The sequence below is a fragment of the Cryptotermes secundus genome, unplaced genomic scaffold, assembly GCF_002891405.2.
Source record: "Cryptotermes secundus unplaced genomic scaffold, Csec_1.0 scaffold221, whole genome shotgun sequence".
NCBI classification, from domain to species: domain Eukaryota; kingdom Metazoa; phylum Arthropoda; class Insecta; order Blattodea; family Kalotermitidae; genus Cryptotermes; species Cryptotermes secundus.
The window spans coordinates 426,716-443,184 of record NW_019722428.1 but is presented as its reverse complement, the minus strand read 5'-3'; the positions used below and the strand labels follow the sequence as shown (position 1 = coordinate 443,184).

The 16,469-nt window shown below is 42.1% G+C and overlaps 1 protein-coding gene across 1 annotated transcript in view; it reads left to right on the top strand.

Annotated features, from left to right (window-relative positions):
- Positions 1 to 6,212, top strand: part of LOC111861320 (LIM/homeobox protein Lhx9) — a 174,879-nt gene extending 168,667 nt beyond the window's left edge. Inside the window, exon 3 of the mRNA XM_023845780.1 lies at positions 4,712 to 6,212. The gene's annotated coding sequence lies outside the window, so the exon portion shown is untranslated. The remainder of the gene's footprint in view (positions 1 to 4,711) is intronic.
- Positions 6,213 to 16,469: the final 10,257 nt, after the last annotated feature.

The following is a 16,469-nucleotide window of genomic DNA, read 5'->3' as shown; positions in this document are numbered from 1 at the left end:
CGTACAGACAGTATTACCTACAACCATTGTGTCCCGTACAGACAGTATTACCTACAGCCACTGTGTCCCGTACAGACAGTATTACCTACAGCCATTGTGTCCCGTACAGACAGTATTACCTACAGCCATTGTGTCCCGTACAGACAGTATTACCTACAGCCATTGTGTCCCATACAGACAGTATTACCTGAAGCCATTGTGTCGCATACAGACAGTACGTAGTTAGAGACCACGTGGCTCGCATGCGAGATATGAGAAATAGAAACAAAATTTTAGGGACCGGAATGGAAGAGGCCTAAGAACTTAGCCGTTGATGGAAGGTTACTGTTAGAATTTGGTTTCGCTGTAGCTTAACACTGGCTGCTGTGAACACGATATGGAACCGTCGGTTTCTTGACTAGCCGAGCCGCTCTCAGCTTGTGAAGAATTACTGACACCATGGAGACAGGCTGTTGCATGTATCTTTGCAGTGTCTGTAGCACACATCCACTCTGCGGACCGCCCGAAGGCTCCCACTGCAGAACCCTTGAGGATATGCAGAGTGGTCAGTATGACCCTCCCACAATTTGCCCACTCATTTATTCATTACCCCCCCCCCCAATTGCCCTCGCCTTTATGGGAAAGCCTTTTGTAGGAAAGGTAAGAGAGATGGAAAACATTCACATAACGATGATGGAGGGAGACTGGGAGAGGAAGGAAGTCCCGGGAGCTCGGTACAGTCCAGTGAAGCGACATGTCGCGTCGGGCGGGAGAGATGGACCTGAGACTCGTACTGACTCCGTCCGTGGTACAGGATTTACATGGCGCCTACTGCTCTTTCCTGCTTCTATTGGCCAACATAAGTCCGCCATTCGGCATCACCAAGATCCGGACCATTCCAGTCTCTCTCTCGCGCTGTCTTAGTTTCTTTCAAACACTTTTTAATATTATCTTACTTTCTATAGCTACGTTTCCGAAGCGATCTCTTACTCTAGATATTATAAAAAAAAGCTGTGTTTACTTTTGTTTCCGAAATCCGTGCTACATACGTGTATCCTAAACATCTCGTGTTTCTTTTTTTGATTACACCTGTTGTGTTTATAAAATTACGAAATCCCTTTCTCCCACCTAGACCATCTTGGGTCCAGATATTTTCAGCACCCTGTTCTCTGATAGCCTCAGTCTGTCTTCTTCCCTCAAGATGAAAGCGAAGGGAGGCTGTTAGTTGTTCTGACGGGAAAATAGGCGAGTAGTTGGGAGCAGTTCTTTTACAGACTAATAATAATGCCAAAGGCAAATCTGGTACTGTTCATAAAATAATATGCAAGCGTAAATATGACGAAGACGTGAAACACCACGCATCCTTTGCCTTAAAAGTTAATGGAAATTACTCTTCAGCGTCGGGCTTTGTCCGCCTTAACCACAGGGTACAAACCGCCCTTTACAAACTAATCAAGTGACTAACTTCTTGAAGCACAGATTTCTTGAAAAGCTGATATTCGCTCAGCTCACATTCATCACCTATTATGATACCCGAAGGTTCATTACCATATTCACAGTAATCCGCCAATGGACCCTGTCCGTTCTTCCATCGACTTCTGGATCTCTCAATTGGTCTATTCCCTTCATCTCTTCTTTTCGGAATTGCCACAGCAGCTTGTTTATATCAGAACATGTTACGCATGCCTCGCTTTGTTCTGGTCAGTTTCTCAGAATTCGATGCTGAAACTCGATGGTACATCTGTTCAGCGGGGCGTTTTAAATGTATGGACCTTTCCCTGAACAGAACCGAGAGCAGCCCACATAACTGGTGAAAGCAGAGTGTTACCATAAATGTAAGAAATTGTTACCAGGTAACAAAGGCCTCCGCCTGCAGTACATGAAGAACGTAAAGTGCGCAGGGTTGGAGTGAAATTAATGGCGCGGCACATTGGAGCTAGAGAAATGAAATTGTATTTCTTTATCTGTGGTTCTGTTTTTGAAATGTGTAAATATAAGGCCTTCTGCTATGGACATTATGATTGGGGGGGGGATGTTGAGTGACATTCCCTTCTAACGGGCGTAATTAAATAGGGTCATCCATTTTGTCCTTCATTACGTACACAGGCTTAAGGAATTCCGGAATATTGTAATCAGGGCAACCTCTCACAACAGCAGGAGCATAAGGCATGAGTCACGTGACACATTGATTTGTGGTAAAGTTGCTAGAGGGGAAAGGGGGTATGCATAGTGTGATTTATATCTCAGTCGTGGAGAAACGTGACCCCCACTTGACCAATGCCATCAATCATATGCGTCTCGGAAAGTAACCACCCCATCAAAAAATAATAACTTTTACTGTACCCGTTTGGTCTGCATGAAGAAGACTGTGATATTGACTTTCAGGACTTTGATAAAATGAAGCAGTTGGATGTAAGCCTGTACGGTATTTGTGTTCTGTTTGTATTGCAGGTATCTGTCTATAGGCTACACGTATATATCGCTCTTTCTTTCGTTTCATTTTTGTGTGCCTTTATTACATTCGGAAGCGTATTAACTCGAATTGGCGGCGAGTATAACCTGCTTCACCCCCAGTCCCCGGAAATGAGCGGCCCATGTAAATCCATAAACGTCACATGAACAGCAGTGAATAATTCACAGCTGCCACCTTGTGAGTATGTGTTAAAATACAGACGGATCTATAGTGGTGCCAGCGACTGGAACCTAGGCACATGGCAGCTTTTTGTCCTGTAGCTTGTCTGACAAAAGTGGCAAATTGCTGCAGTGGATTAAGTGTGCGTATTTACCATGTTTGCCTTCCGATACTTTGTAGGCCTAACTCATCGGCCTTGATACAGCAAGCTGACGGCTTTGCTTGCACACTTCGACCCGAAAAATGAAGGCAGATCCTCCGGGACGTCTGTGAACTTCCCCAAATTTTCACGGATTTAAATTCCAGCTGATAGTATTCATCTTTCTATGATTACCTAACTTTTTACATAGGATGAGATGGACAGAGCATGTGAACAACTATAAAAAATTATTTGAATTGTTGAAACCTTGTGAGAGCATATTATGGAAGTTGATCCCAATATTGAACGTAGCCTTACAGTTCGCCGAACGATAAACAATGCAATTCGTTGCTGCAAAGAAATGTATGAAGAGAAAAGGCCAAAGAAGAAAAATGTGCAGACATCAATATTGCAATTTTTAGAGAATAAAAAAATGAATTGCAAAAAACACGAATTTGTATAAAATTATTTCTAATAAAGATATTTGAATTTATTAATCGCGTTTTATTTATTGAAAAACTGATATTGTTTTTGGAACCAATTATCATTTTTTGTATATATTTAGTTCCTCAAACAGTCCGGGATATGGCGGAACCGATTACCCGGACTATGCGAGGTATTGCTGTATTAATACACCACTCTCACTAATTTTTAGATATTATTTATATTGATGTTGTTTTTTAACGAAGCAAAGGGAAATTGTTTACAGCTTTACAGTTTGGTTGGTGTAATTGCAGTGTGATTAGATTTTCGGTAGTACACACGGAACTGCAATAATTACAAGAATACCGAGTAGGCGAAGTAGTAAGAAACTATTTCAGAATACAAGATACTGACATCAGTAATTTCGTCTACCTATCTCGCCGGGGGGGGGGTAGCGTAGTTGGTTGAGGTACTATGCTAGAAGCCACAAGGTCGCGGGTTCCAGTCCTGATGAGATAATTGGATTTTTTAATTGACCTAATCCTTCCAGCCGCACTATGGACCTGAGGTCGACTCAGCCTTGAACAGAAATGAGTACCAGGAATTTTCCTGGGGGGTAAAGGGCGGCCGGCGCGTAAGGCCGACTGTCTACAAAACATTGGAGCCTCGACGTCTCACAACTCTGTGGGCCTCCACGACCTGATACAGGATAACTTTTACGTTGCTAGGAGAATGTTGTAAAGAAAAAAATTATACAGTTGGTGGAGTGGGATTTACTGCATTGGAAGATGCCATCCTATGTAGGCTATTGTTGCACTAATAGATTCCTTCCACTGTCATTGCAGTTCTTATTTTAGATGCCGTGTGGCTGTAGAATTCAGAACGTAATATTTCGTAACTTGAAAATGAGATAAGTTGTTGTGCTTTAACAACCGATTACATGCAGAAAGGAAAAAAAGCGAGGCCCTGAAATATAGGCTTTATGCCTACCTCAGGAAATGGACGGGGTTAGGAATCAGCCTCCGAGAATCGCGAAACAATTCTGTTCTCCTCATTATACTTCCGGTCCGAAGCGCTCAGTCACACTCCCTGTGCGATGGTTAAACCCGAAACCGCATAATTTTTCTGTTTCTAAAATCCCTTATATTAAAATGCTCCCATATGCACCAAGCTGTCCCAAGCGATGGCCACAATTTTGTAGTTTACTCATCTTGTGCTAAATGACCCGTCCATCTTCTCGATTTGACATCCCAAATCATATTTTCCGAAGAGTGAAAATTGTGAAGTTCCTAATTATGTAATTTTCTTCATCCTCCTCCTGTCTTTTCTCCAAATATTCTCCCAGACACGCTGCTCTCAATCACCCTGAGTCCACAGAGAGCACTGTTGGTGGTTACGAGTCTCAGCCCCCCCCCAGTCTACTGGGCTCTTCCCTCGCAGTGAGAAGAAAAGTTTTCCATCCATATGCAAGGTGTTTTGTATATCTTAACCATTTTGCTGAAAGTGACGAATAACTCGTCGCCTGTCTTCTGTTACAGACTGGACAGTGGGCACACGGATCCTCGTGGGAACAGACATCAGTTCCAGTGACGTATCCACTGTTGACTCCTGAAGGGACTGTTCAAGGGATACACGTCATTTGCTGTGGAACCCACGTCTGGGCCTGGAAGGGAGCGGAAAGGGAACGTTTATCTTGTTTCGAGCAATGGTGATTCTGTTGCTGTAGCAACCTTGTGGCTGGGAAAGACTAATTATGAAAACAAATATTTCAACATCCGGTACTTACCGCAGCGAGCAATTCTCTATAATTTTGGAGCAAGGTGTGCAGAATTTGCCGAAATCCCTTTCCTTGGCGTCCGGAAGCAACGAATGATTTCATGGAAGCCTATCCACAGAAAGTCTGTCTCAGCGTAAGGGTTGCGGGTGAAGGGGGGAAGAAACAGAATGACTGCTATAATGCGTGATGACTAGACTGTCAAGAAACTATGTGACTCTGACTGGCAGCGACAGGCTTCAGGAGAGACAAATAAAAGTATGAACATTTTCGCAGACGAAGTGACAATTTTCAGTGCTAATAAGAATGGTTCCTCTGTCAGGCTATATCTGTATGTATGCTGTCCGCCCTCTTACAGAATTCTGAAGCAAGATAGATGCATAACCTGAAGACGTTCGAACAGTGTAATGGAAATAAGCCATTGAATAGCGTTAATAGCTACCCAAATCCCATTCAGAAGATAATGGTTGAATATATGCAGCAGAATCATTTTCATGTGGCCGCTTAATTGTGACACAGGCTTTACAATAATGAGGTCTCGGAGAGAAGCCGCGACCTACCAATAATGGATTCTATTACTGGGCTGAGGAATGCGCTGCCCTTGATCGGCAGGAAGAAGGGAAGTACCTCCCCGGATTTTTTAAGATTCAGAAGGGAAAAACGGAAGAAATATACCAAATATTAATACTAGAACTTAAAAAATACTTAAAAATATTGGTCTGCCCTGAATGTTCCATGGCGATCAGTAAAAATAGTCTACAAGACTCATGCGTAAGTTTTCAAGCAACTTTTCTGCTCCCTTCCCCCTAAAAAATACGTAATTCTGGTGCCCCACGTAATGTTGCTATGGGAGCAGTTTTGCTCCCTCCAGAATGGTACACACACCTCAACCTCAGCGGCCTCGTGATGATAACACTGCTATACACATCCATTTGTCGAACCCAAAGCCTTCATGTTCTGTATCTGACGTACAATGCAAGCCTTCATGTAGATGCATGGAATGAGTTCTTTAATATGCCTGAAAATTGATGATCGTTTCTGAAATATCACATAGGATGAAGAGAGGTCAAAGAATTCGAGCGGCATTGCTGCTAAGTTATGGTTGCTAAAATTGAAAGAAACTGTTTCTTTGAGAAGAGACTCAAAGGTTTGTTTTTTTTTAATTAGTGTAAAAAGTTTGTTAGTTATTAGTTATTAATCAGAAGGAAAATACGTACTCTGTTGCGACCCATAGCGATTGATTTCAGCAAAGCATCAAGCAAGCAGTTTTTGTGGTTTTTGTAAATAAGAAATATGACTTGGCTATTTTCGTTTGTTTCCCTGTAGCACCGACAGTCACGCCACAGGCGGCAGTGTGACGAAATCACAGCCAGTCTCAACACTGAACCTGCTTTGGCAAAAGAACGCTGTCTGTTGCTTCTAATAGAATGTAATTTTTAATGATTAAGGAGCTTGATTCGATTTCGTGTAGATCTGTACCTACACGCGGCCGAATTGTTTACGTTTGTGCCATTGTTCTCCTTTCCACTTATTGCCATACTAATGCCAGGATATCCGTTAGGATTAAAATGGCTCTTTTAGGACCTTATGCATTACTTAATTTCGAGGGAGGAGTTAAAAATCGGTGGATAATACTGTTATTCTGAAATCAGCTTTATTTTCCGTGCAACATTATGTTGTATAAAATTTAGTAAAAGGTATTCACTTTAAAAAAGATTGTCACTACATTTTTCGACCAATGTGATCATCATCAGGTGTTAAAATTATTGGACGGGGAAATTGCTGTCTTCTGTTGTTGTTTATGTTGTTAATAAATAGGTTCATTCGATGCGCATGTGTGTTTGGGTTGGTGGGTTTTCTCTCCTCATGTGTGTTGTGCTGCGTGTCTTGTTAAAGTGAATAACTTTTAATAAATTCTGTAGAATATAGTGTTGCAGGTGAGACTGTAAAGAAGCATTTTATTTGACAGGTTTTCGCGTCATTAAAAAAAAAATTCAAAGAACTACCCTCGTAATTTACGACAGTGGGCTGTCAGAAGATTTTCAGGAGTTCCTCGTAATTAGAATAAGCCGGTATACTGGGCATGACAACAAAGTTCGCGAACTCGCCACAGTGTGCTTGCCGTGGCAGCATTGGACAGAAACAGCATGGTTTTATGACATTATCATATAAGCGTTTTACAGCTGTGTTGTTGTTAATCTGTCTGAATAAGTTAGATTGAAACGACCCGACTTCTTGCGAACAACTCATGGATCTTGCATAACGACATTGCACCTGCTCACGGCACTGTCTGTGAGGGAATTTTTAGCCAGTAAACAAATAACTGTACTGGAACACCCTCCCTATTCATAGGATCTAGCCCCCAGTGACATTTTTCTGTTCCCGAAAATAAAGGAAATATTAAAAGGACGACAGTTTGATGACACTGATGACTTCAGGAGTAATACGGCGGCAGCTCCGAAGGTCATTCACAAAACCAATTCCAAAATTGTTTTGAAGGGTGGACTAGGCGCTGGCATTGGTGCATAGCTTCCCAAAGGGAGTACTTTGAAGGCGACCATAGTGATACTCAGCAATGAGGTATGTAGCACTTTTACGACGATGAGTTCTCGAACTTAATTGTCAAACCACGTATGCTCTGTTTCTTACAATGATCACATGCTCTAGAGTCATGTGCGCTCCTTGGATAATGGTCCGTAGGCTTTTGGTACTGACAATGTATCGGCAGTACAAACCGAAACATATGCCTACAGAGATGCCTATAAGCCTCTTTATTATCTGCATTGTGTGTGAATGCTGGGTCTTGGCAGGAGAGCTAACGTCAAAAAGTTTTGCGAAAGCCGGAAATGCTTCATGTAGAAATGGCCGTCAGAAATTGACTACCTCGCTGGTATGCACTAAACGCAGATATGCCACACCCGGTACAGCCGTTCGTGTTGCGTCTTGTGCCAAATCAGGTTCGATACAATAAAATGCAAACACTTAGTTCACACAAATGAAATGTGATTTAAATAACCCTTTCGCATGATTTTTCCAGTTCCCTATTATGCAATAAAGAGAAGATATTGACAAAGAAAGGCAAACAAGACACACGAAGAACACAACGATATAAATTTCCCCAGATCTGTTTTCATTGTAAATTAATGTAACGGAGAATCCTTGTTCCCTTCGTTGTTACCTGTTCATAATATTTTAGCGGAGGAGAATAATTCCTCTCTGTGAATGGAATGATAAAGATTTAATTATTATTGTGCGGAAATCTGGAATTAAATGAGGAAAGTGGAATCCAATTCCTATTCCTTCCCGATCCATGTGAATTTATCAATGTTTGTTTCCCAGATGCTGTGTCACCGAACATCCTAGATATGTTGTCAATGCACAACCACACGGAGGACGGGTTTCCATGTGCTCGGGACTTTGTTACAGCTGCGGCAGGGAAGCTTATGCCAGTTATAAATACATTTATTTACGTTACTTATTTATTTGTGCATACCATGCATTAACTTCCTCGAAATTGACGACAAGCGAAAGAAAACGGACGCGAAATTCAATGCCTTTTCTTATATACGAAAGACTTACCATATTTTCTATAGTGGACATATACACACTTCTTTATGCATGACTCTTATTCATGCCCGCTGGAACTTATCCACAAAATGCGGGTAGCACATATTACCCATTGTCCAAATGCAGTGTATTTTCTTTTCTGCACGGGGTCCCTCATTTAGGTCACACTGACATTTGTTTTCAACAAGATATACCGAAGATTTTCGATTTATAATGAGACAACATAATGAGGAAGGAATAACATGAGATAGTGTGGACTCATGTGTTTCTATTTCTTGGATTTTCTAAGATGTCTGATTCTTAATAATGTCTTCTGATTTCAAACATTTTTTTCGGCCTTACAATGTCAGGAGGTTCAATGAAATATTGCAGAACAGGAATGGAGCTTATGACACTAAGAATTAAGGTAAGACATTCGCCACGGAATTTCCTCAACGAACAAAAGTTTATGTAACTTAGAAATTACATTCATACAAAATTTGCTTACAACACACACACATCTAGTGTGATAATTATACGAATACATGTCCCCAGGCACGTAAGAAATCGTGAAATATCAAATGTCATTGTTTATGGCTCATTGCCAGAAATACAAAATGCCATGTATTGCTCCGTGACCATATTGTTATCATTTCACAAAAAGTGTCGTAAAATGGCGCATCTTTAAAACGTACGTCCATTCGTTTGTGTGCGACCTGTACATAGAAATATACCCCGAAAAGAAAATATGATAATCATGGCACGCATTAATTGAAATTTCGTCCGTACTCGAAAAAGTCTCAGTAAATCCACCAATGGCTGCAGAAAATGGTGACTTCTCCGAAGAAACCAGGTTTATGCCACACGCTGAAATTCACCTTCCATGATTTGTAGAATATTTCGGATTTCAGTTAGCAGGACTTCCTTCTTGCATGGATGATTTCTCTTCTTCGGTCAGTTCTCCTAAGGACTGCGGGGTTTCTTTGCTCTAGCGTTTACAGCACAATCACCACATAACGAAATTTCAGGTCGTGTAATGGAATTCAACGAATAGTTTGTGGATTTACATTGGCTTGCGTTTGTGAGTACATGAAACCAGGCTTAATCCGTCATAAAAAGACGCCTTGCTTTTACAATACCGCCATTAAAATTTACAAAAACGGACTTACAAGAATTAACCCAGAAACTGGTTCTGCAACCTGAAGATTGTGTAACACAGGAATTTTTTACGAACAAAATTCCAGAACCTTGTGGGCTCCAGGAAATTAAGAGTTTCTTGGAACAACCGACGTAGCGAATTTTAGGGCATATATTTGAGAGTTTCCGGTATCAGGGCGTGCTTCCATTGATGCCTCGGCAGCAAACCCAGTTACATGCCATTCTGTCAACAGCTCTAATACGTACGACATGATGGATAAAGGCGGCATCTTCCGCTGAATTTTACAAAGACGTTTGTTGTCAAATTTCTTTCTTGTAACACATTCGTCAGCGCTGCATCTCGTGATTCTTCACCAGCACAAAAATTATACAGGTAGTAGATACCCGTGGATGCACCCTCCCCACATTACCTTCGGTTTCATCTGCTTCCCCTCCCACTTCTGTCGTCAGGTTTTCCACGCAAATATTGGCCGTGGTAACCTTCACTAGCGACAAACGCTTTGGGCCCGGTTGACATATGCCAGAGGGGCTGAAGGGGTTATAAAATTGGAGGCAGAAAAGGGGAAGCTTCGAGACCTGTCATGCCCACCATCAGTGGATTTCAATCCGCGTGTTCAGTGTGACTGAACCATGACAGATGTGCAGAGACTGACTCGTTCTCACGACGGGCTCTCTGCAGAAGTGTGAGTCATTCTCTGAGCACTCACTGCTAAGTATCGGCTAGTCATTCTCTGAGCACTCATTGCTAAGTGTCGGCTTATGCTCTTTGCGTACAAGTTTCAGCATCTTGTCTTGAACGGCGCCTAAAATTTGTTTACAATTTTAGTAAGATCCGCATTAGCTAAAGACCGTCTTATCTGTCCGAATTTTAGTAATCGCCCGTCGTAATTCATTTTTACAAGGCACCACTTATGGTTTACAGTTGGAAATCTAACAGGAGCTCTCTGCCTGACTGGCAAACAAACACAGTGTTTGTTCGTGAGCAAAAATTAAGCCTCTGCTCTTCTCACATGGAGCTCTCTACCCTTAGTCCCTGAAAGCTATGCCGGCGGTAGTGTAGCCACTGGTAGAGTCACTCATGCCGGAAAGATCAAGGGGTAGGAGACAGGCGAAGAGGGACACCCCGGTCCTCCAGGTTGGAGGTTGGGCGTGAGGCTAATAACCTCACACCGCAAAAACTAAATTGTTCAGAAACCATATAATCTGCCTCGAATGGATGGACTGAACGGAAAAAGACGAGGATGTACAAAATGGAAGTGAAAGTAGAGGGAGGAAGATGAAGAACAGAGAAGAATGGAGGCAGATTGTTCAGGAGGCCACAGCTCACCCTGAGCTGAAGGTTGGAGGGGAAGGAAGTAAGGTCTACCCTTAGAAATATGTGTTAACTGTTTTGGATACAAATGGCGTGTATATCAGCATCACAGTACGTCGTTTCAAGCGTGATTTGTGAGAACTCTACAGGAACATACGCGATATTACGACAGTCTTAGTGGACGATTTATTGAGACGGTAGATTTCGGCTCCGGGTGCGTACGGACGTGTTGAGAAACCATTCCCAGAAGGCCGAGCGTGGTTGCCGTGGGAACGTTCATATGTCCGTATCATAAGTGCTAATCGTGGAAAAATATTTTGCACGCAAAAGGTACAGAGATATTTGTTGTTACAGAAGTCAAATATGCACAGATGCACGCTTGGTATTTTAATAAGCTATTATACGAGACAAAGTAAGCAACAAAACATGATATAACATTGTAAACAAATTAATATTATCACATGTTAGTGATTGGACATGGAGTTTGGATTGGTAGTTGGATTTATTGAACACTTATAAATCGGAAATACCAGTAAATGTAATGCTCTCGTTAATTCGCGCACTCTTCCTCTCACTACAGCACCCAGTAAGTCTTTTATAACTTCACTAGCCGTTGCCTGGTAAAGGATCCCAGCAGTGCCCTCTGATTACCTCCTTACCGGCTGGGGACTATCTCAACTGTCGACTCTCACTGACTCAATATCTTCTAGCCATGACTGTCCACACTGACTCTCACTGTCAAAGTTTAAGTTATGTTACGACCGACGGTCAGTCTGTCTTGGTGTGAAGCCCCCATCTGGGGCCCAAGACAAAAATTTTATTAGTGTCAGAGAGTTGCGGGTTTGTTGATCTGGCGCCCTCTCTGACGTGAGGACGGATCTGTCGTTTACAATTGCTGCTGGCTGTCGCCAGTACAGTCATTCTCGGGTCCGAGTCCCACTGGTCTCATGAGCATATTTTACTGTCTGAGATTCGAGCATCCGAAAACCTGGAGGGCCAGGTCCCCGCATTTACTCCTATATTCCCCAGAAATTTGGCGGCACAGTTATATCCCAGACACTTGGCTTCTTTTTCGTCGCCTCCTACTACCAGCAGGGCTACGGTGGAGGTATTCGAAACCGCCTCCACGCGAGGATGGCTGCCAACTGCCTTTCTGGTCTGGTTACGTAGCCTCGGCACAGAATGCATAGAAAACACCGCGTTATATTTGTTGCTTACCGGCCATTGTGTAGCAACAGCTCTTTTATGACGTCATCGGATGTTTATTGTGCCATTACTTCGCAGCGTATGACGTGTCTTGTTAAGCTATCGAACCATGTCACAATATAATTTGTTATGGATGCAAAGACCTTGATGTGGACGTACCGACTGTCGCATTCAGTACATTACAAATATTTGTTTCAGAGTCGTCATTAATAGAAATGATCAGCATAGACTTTCAAGCGAGTGTTAATTCATGTTGAATGTGGAGTTCTCATGGCGGTCACTATGAATAACAGACTCTGCTGGGTTGTAACGCCATGTATTTCGGTAGATGCAAGCCAAGGAGGCAATATCTCCGAAACGTCGGTGATAGTCCAACGTATAACATAGCTTTACAACTCAGGAGATAGTACTTTTCGAGTGTTGACTCGCTTTCTTTTGTTATATATATTAAACTTTTCTGTCAATAAATTTACCGATATAAAATATTATTTCGGAAGGGAACTAAGTAATTTACAAATTATCTGTAATAACTTACATTTATGACAAAGTAAAGTCTAAATTCTGCTTTCTCAGCCCACAAAACGCACAATACACAAAGAGCTCGCTAGAGAATTCTACCGATTTCTTTACTCTTTTGAATTTTCAATCAGAATAAATTGAAAGATAAAAGTAAACGCCGTTAGTTTCCGATTTAGATCAAACGAACTTTCTGAACCAATAAATTATACATACGTCTGCTTCAATTTTAAACTGGGGTGGAAATCACCTGACTTGTATTTGCCACAGAGCGACACCAAATCCATTCTGTTCAGATATACAGAACTGGTCAAAGAAACTACACTTCATACTCTCTGTGTCACCGAACCGAATCGTCATGCTAGCTGAATTTAAATATAAACTATGACTGTCACCCAGTGTGACTTCCTGGACTGTGTGTTGGTGTGTATTAATATAGTACGGGTACACAGGAATCGTACAAAGGGTGCATCTATTGTAACCCAAAGAACAGACGCTTAATCTTAATGTTTTCACCGAAACAACCTGCCGTGTACTACGTATCTTCCTGTGAGCCCTTAGAAACTGTGTGGCCTTCGTAACCCCAATAGTGGATTAGTTTGAAATAAATAACAGTATAATCCTACAGAATCTACCTGCTGTTGGTCGAAGTCCGATGCCCAGAAGAAACGGGGATGTTTGCCTTCTCGGCACCATCTAGAGCTGCAACTGGGACCAACACAATTCATGCCCAGTGATGCTGGTAGCAGAATGGACAGCAAACAAACCCCAGTACTCGTCTTCAGTACCGAGGTCGAGAATGATGAGTAGAAATGTATCTTCATTGCCCCATACGCCTTCATGGCGTGGTACTTTGACACATTAGCTTCAAATAATAATAATAAAGAGTCCTGTTTTCTGGGATATAACGCCTTGTATTCCGGTGAAAATTCGTCCTTTCTGAAGCCTGGATGGTGGGTTCGAATCCCACACAAGGTATGGATGTTTGGTGTGCCTTCATTCTGTGTTTGTGTTGTCCTGTGTTTACGTGGAGGCCTTGCGACGAGCAGATCACCCGTCCAAGGAGACTTACCGTCTGTAAAATGATCATGAAACTGAGAAATCAAAACCATATGCTCCAAAGTGGGAGCAAAAGGAGAAAGAGAGAGAGAGAGTTTTTTTTTCTTGGCACTACAGCCCCATTTGGCCTAGGCTTACCTCCATGAACTCCGTTCACTTTGGTTGAGAGAGAGTTCTATCACTTGGAAAATTTATGACTCTTTGATATGAAGTTGCGTATTCATTTCGGTAAGTCCAATCAAGCTTGAAACAAACTGGCAGAATATGCTTATGAGGGCTAAGAAGTATAATGACGATATAAATACTGGACTGTTAGAATATATCCACTCGTTTTTTTTTTTTGGAGTAGATATTAAATTTCAGCAGATCTACCTGGTGCGTTGATAGTTTTTCAGAACAACGTAATATTGGAGACTTCTTCGAGTGGTCATGCAAACCTGTCCTCTGCAAGCACAACTGCAGATTGTGGTCATCCGATATCAGGTAACGTGTTATTAGAGCACTGTCGGATCCCGTGTTTGTTCATTTCAAACCTAACACATAAGAAGTGATCTACTTTCCGTGTCTCCTTGCACATCCCTTTTGTTCCTTCCACACTGGACGTATTTGCTCAAACAAACATGTTTACAAAACTTGTGTGAAATACCTAAATATAATAAAAAATACTCTTGACCTGTGTGCGTTCCACGAAATAAAACAATGCGGAGAAAGAAACCTTGATTAATCAGAGACTTTGTTTTCATATTTGTAGCCCTGTGTAAACTACTATTATTATAATTATAACTGCCATTTTAATACTGTGTACCGTCCTGTTTTATAGACACGTCCAGTGTCAGTTGCAAAGCAGATTTGATTTAGGGTCATTAAAGTCAACAAACGTTATTTTATATCTGCAGTTCGTCACCATCCTCAGTGCACTCTTCCGGCAAACAACACAACCCGAACTGCGCAGTCTCAGCTACGTTCCTGACGCGCAGCTCTGCGCTCACGACTAAAATTGTGGCAGTAGACTTCAAGTTTGTAATAACGAATAAGGGAAATGTTCAAGTAGTTTACACAGGGATGTACAAGGTATGTATATTCCTCTTCCCTCCTTCCCCCAGAACATTTTACTTTCCAGTGTCTGACTTTCTGCAGTGAGATGAAGCCAAAACAGCAGCCATTTGTGTTATCAGACTTTTATTACTGTCGACTTCGTGGAAGTTAATGCTGTAGCCACTGCTGCATGACGGTGTATGAGAGACATACAGGTCAACATCCAGGCATTGGATAAAGACGTGTAAGTTAAATTGCACGTCCATCTTTACCGTGAGTATCCACCAGGGTCACAGAACCTTTCGGCACGTGAGGGTAGGCCGTGTATTCACTGACCACATTTACATGGCCCCTCACTTAAATATGTAGAAACTTCCTTAGTCTGTAACCGACTCAGTGCCGGACCAAAGAATAAGTTTCCACCTTAAAGACAAAGGAAGCGGTAATGTGTTTCCTGGTCAGTGTAAGGGCAGATCACAAGGGGCAGTTATAACGAATTATGGAACGATGTTGGAATGATGATTATTAAGGGAAACCCGATGAATATCTGACTAGATCCTACATCAATGCCACTCCATCGACCTAAAATCTCACATGACGTCACCTGGGAATTATTCCAAAGCTCGCATCCAGCCGTCTGGGCTGGATTACAAGGAATTCAGGATTAAGATTTACAAGATTTAAACATCTTTTACGAGAATAATAGCAACTTTTGTTCCCCTTTACACCATAGGAGTTCACACGACTATAAATTATCAATTTTTAGCTCTTATTTCTGCCGTAAGATCGCAGCATAAGGCGATGGTACCGGAAGGAAATAAATGTTATAATGCGAAGTTAAATTTGTCCCTGTGCTTAATTAATAAAGAACTACTCCGTGAAGGTGTATGGGGGAGTGGATGTATAGACAAATTTTCTTGACCTCAGCACTAGCTGGAGGTGAGTGGTCAGTTTCACGTGCCGGCCACTTTACCCCCGGGATTAGAGCCTCAGTACCAATTGGATACAATGTTGGGTGAACCCCAGAGCCAGTCTGGAAATGCTTGACCCTACCGGGAATTGAACTCCGATTAGAAAGTTACATTTATTGTAATTTAGAAACAAGAAACCAGTCGAGCTAACAAACTCGATTTCATATCTTCGCTCTTAAATACTTCACATAATTCAGAGAAAGATAATTTAGCTTCTGTTCTTGAATATTTCGTCGACTGCAAACTTCTGTATTTCTATATTTACAATTTTACCGAACTTTTGCCGCCGATTTACTGGGTGAAGAAGATGAAGGGCTTTATTTGTTTCTGCAATAAATGAAAATGAAGACCATAAAAAAGCTAAATTTCTCCCTGTGCTTGACTAATTAAGTACTACACCATTAAGTCGTATGGGGGAGTGAATTTATAGATCCAGATTTTTTTGACCTCACCACTAGTTGAAGGTGAGTGGTTTACTTCTCACCTCTGCCGCTTTACCCCCGGCGAGAGAGCCCCCGCTACCCATTGGATACGAGGTTGGGTGGACCCCAGAACCGGTATGGACAACATGGAGAAGAGACAATTCTTGACCATACCGGGACTCGAACTCCGAATTCTTGGCCGTCCAGCTCGTAGCCAGTCGCTATACCGACTGCGCTATCCCGTCTCATAAATGAAGACCATATGGGAATGTATACGGCAGTCTGAGCCAGTGAGGG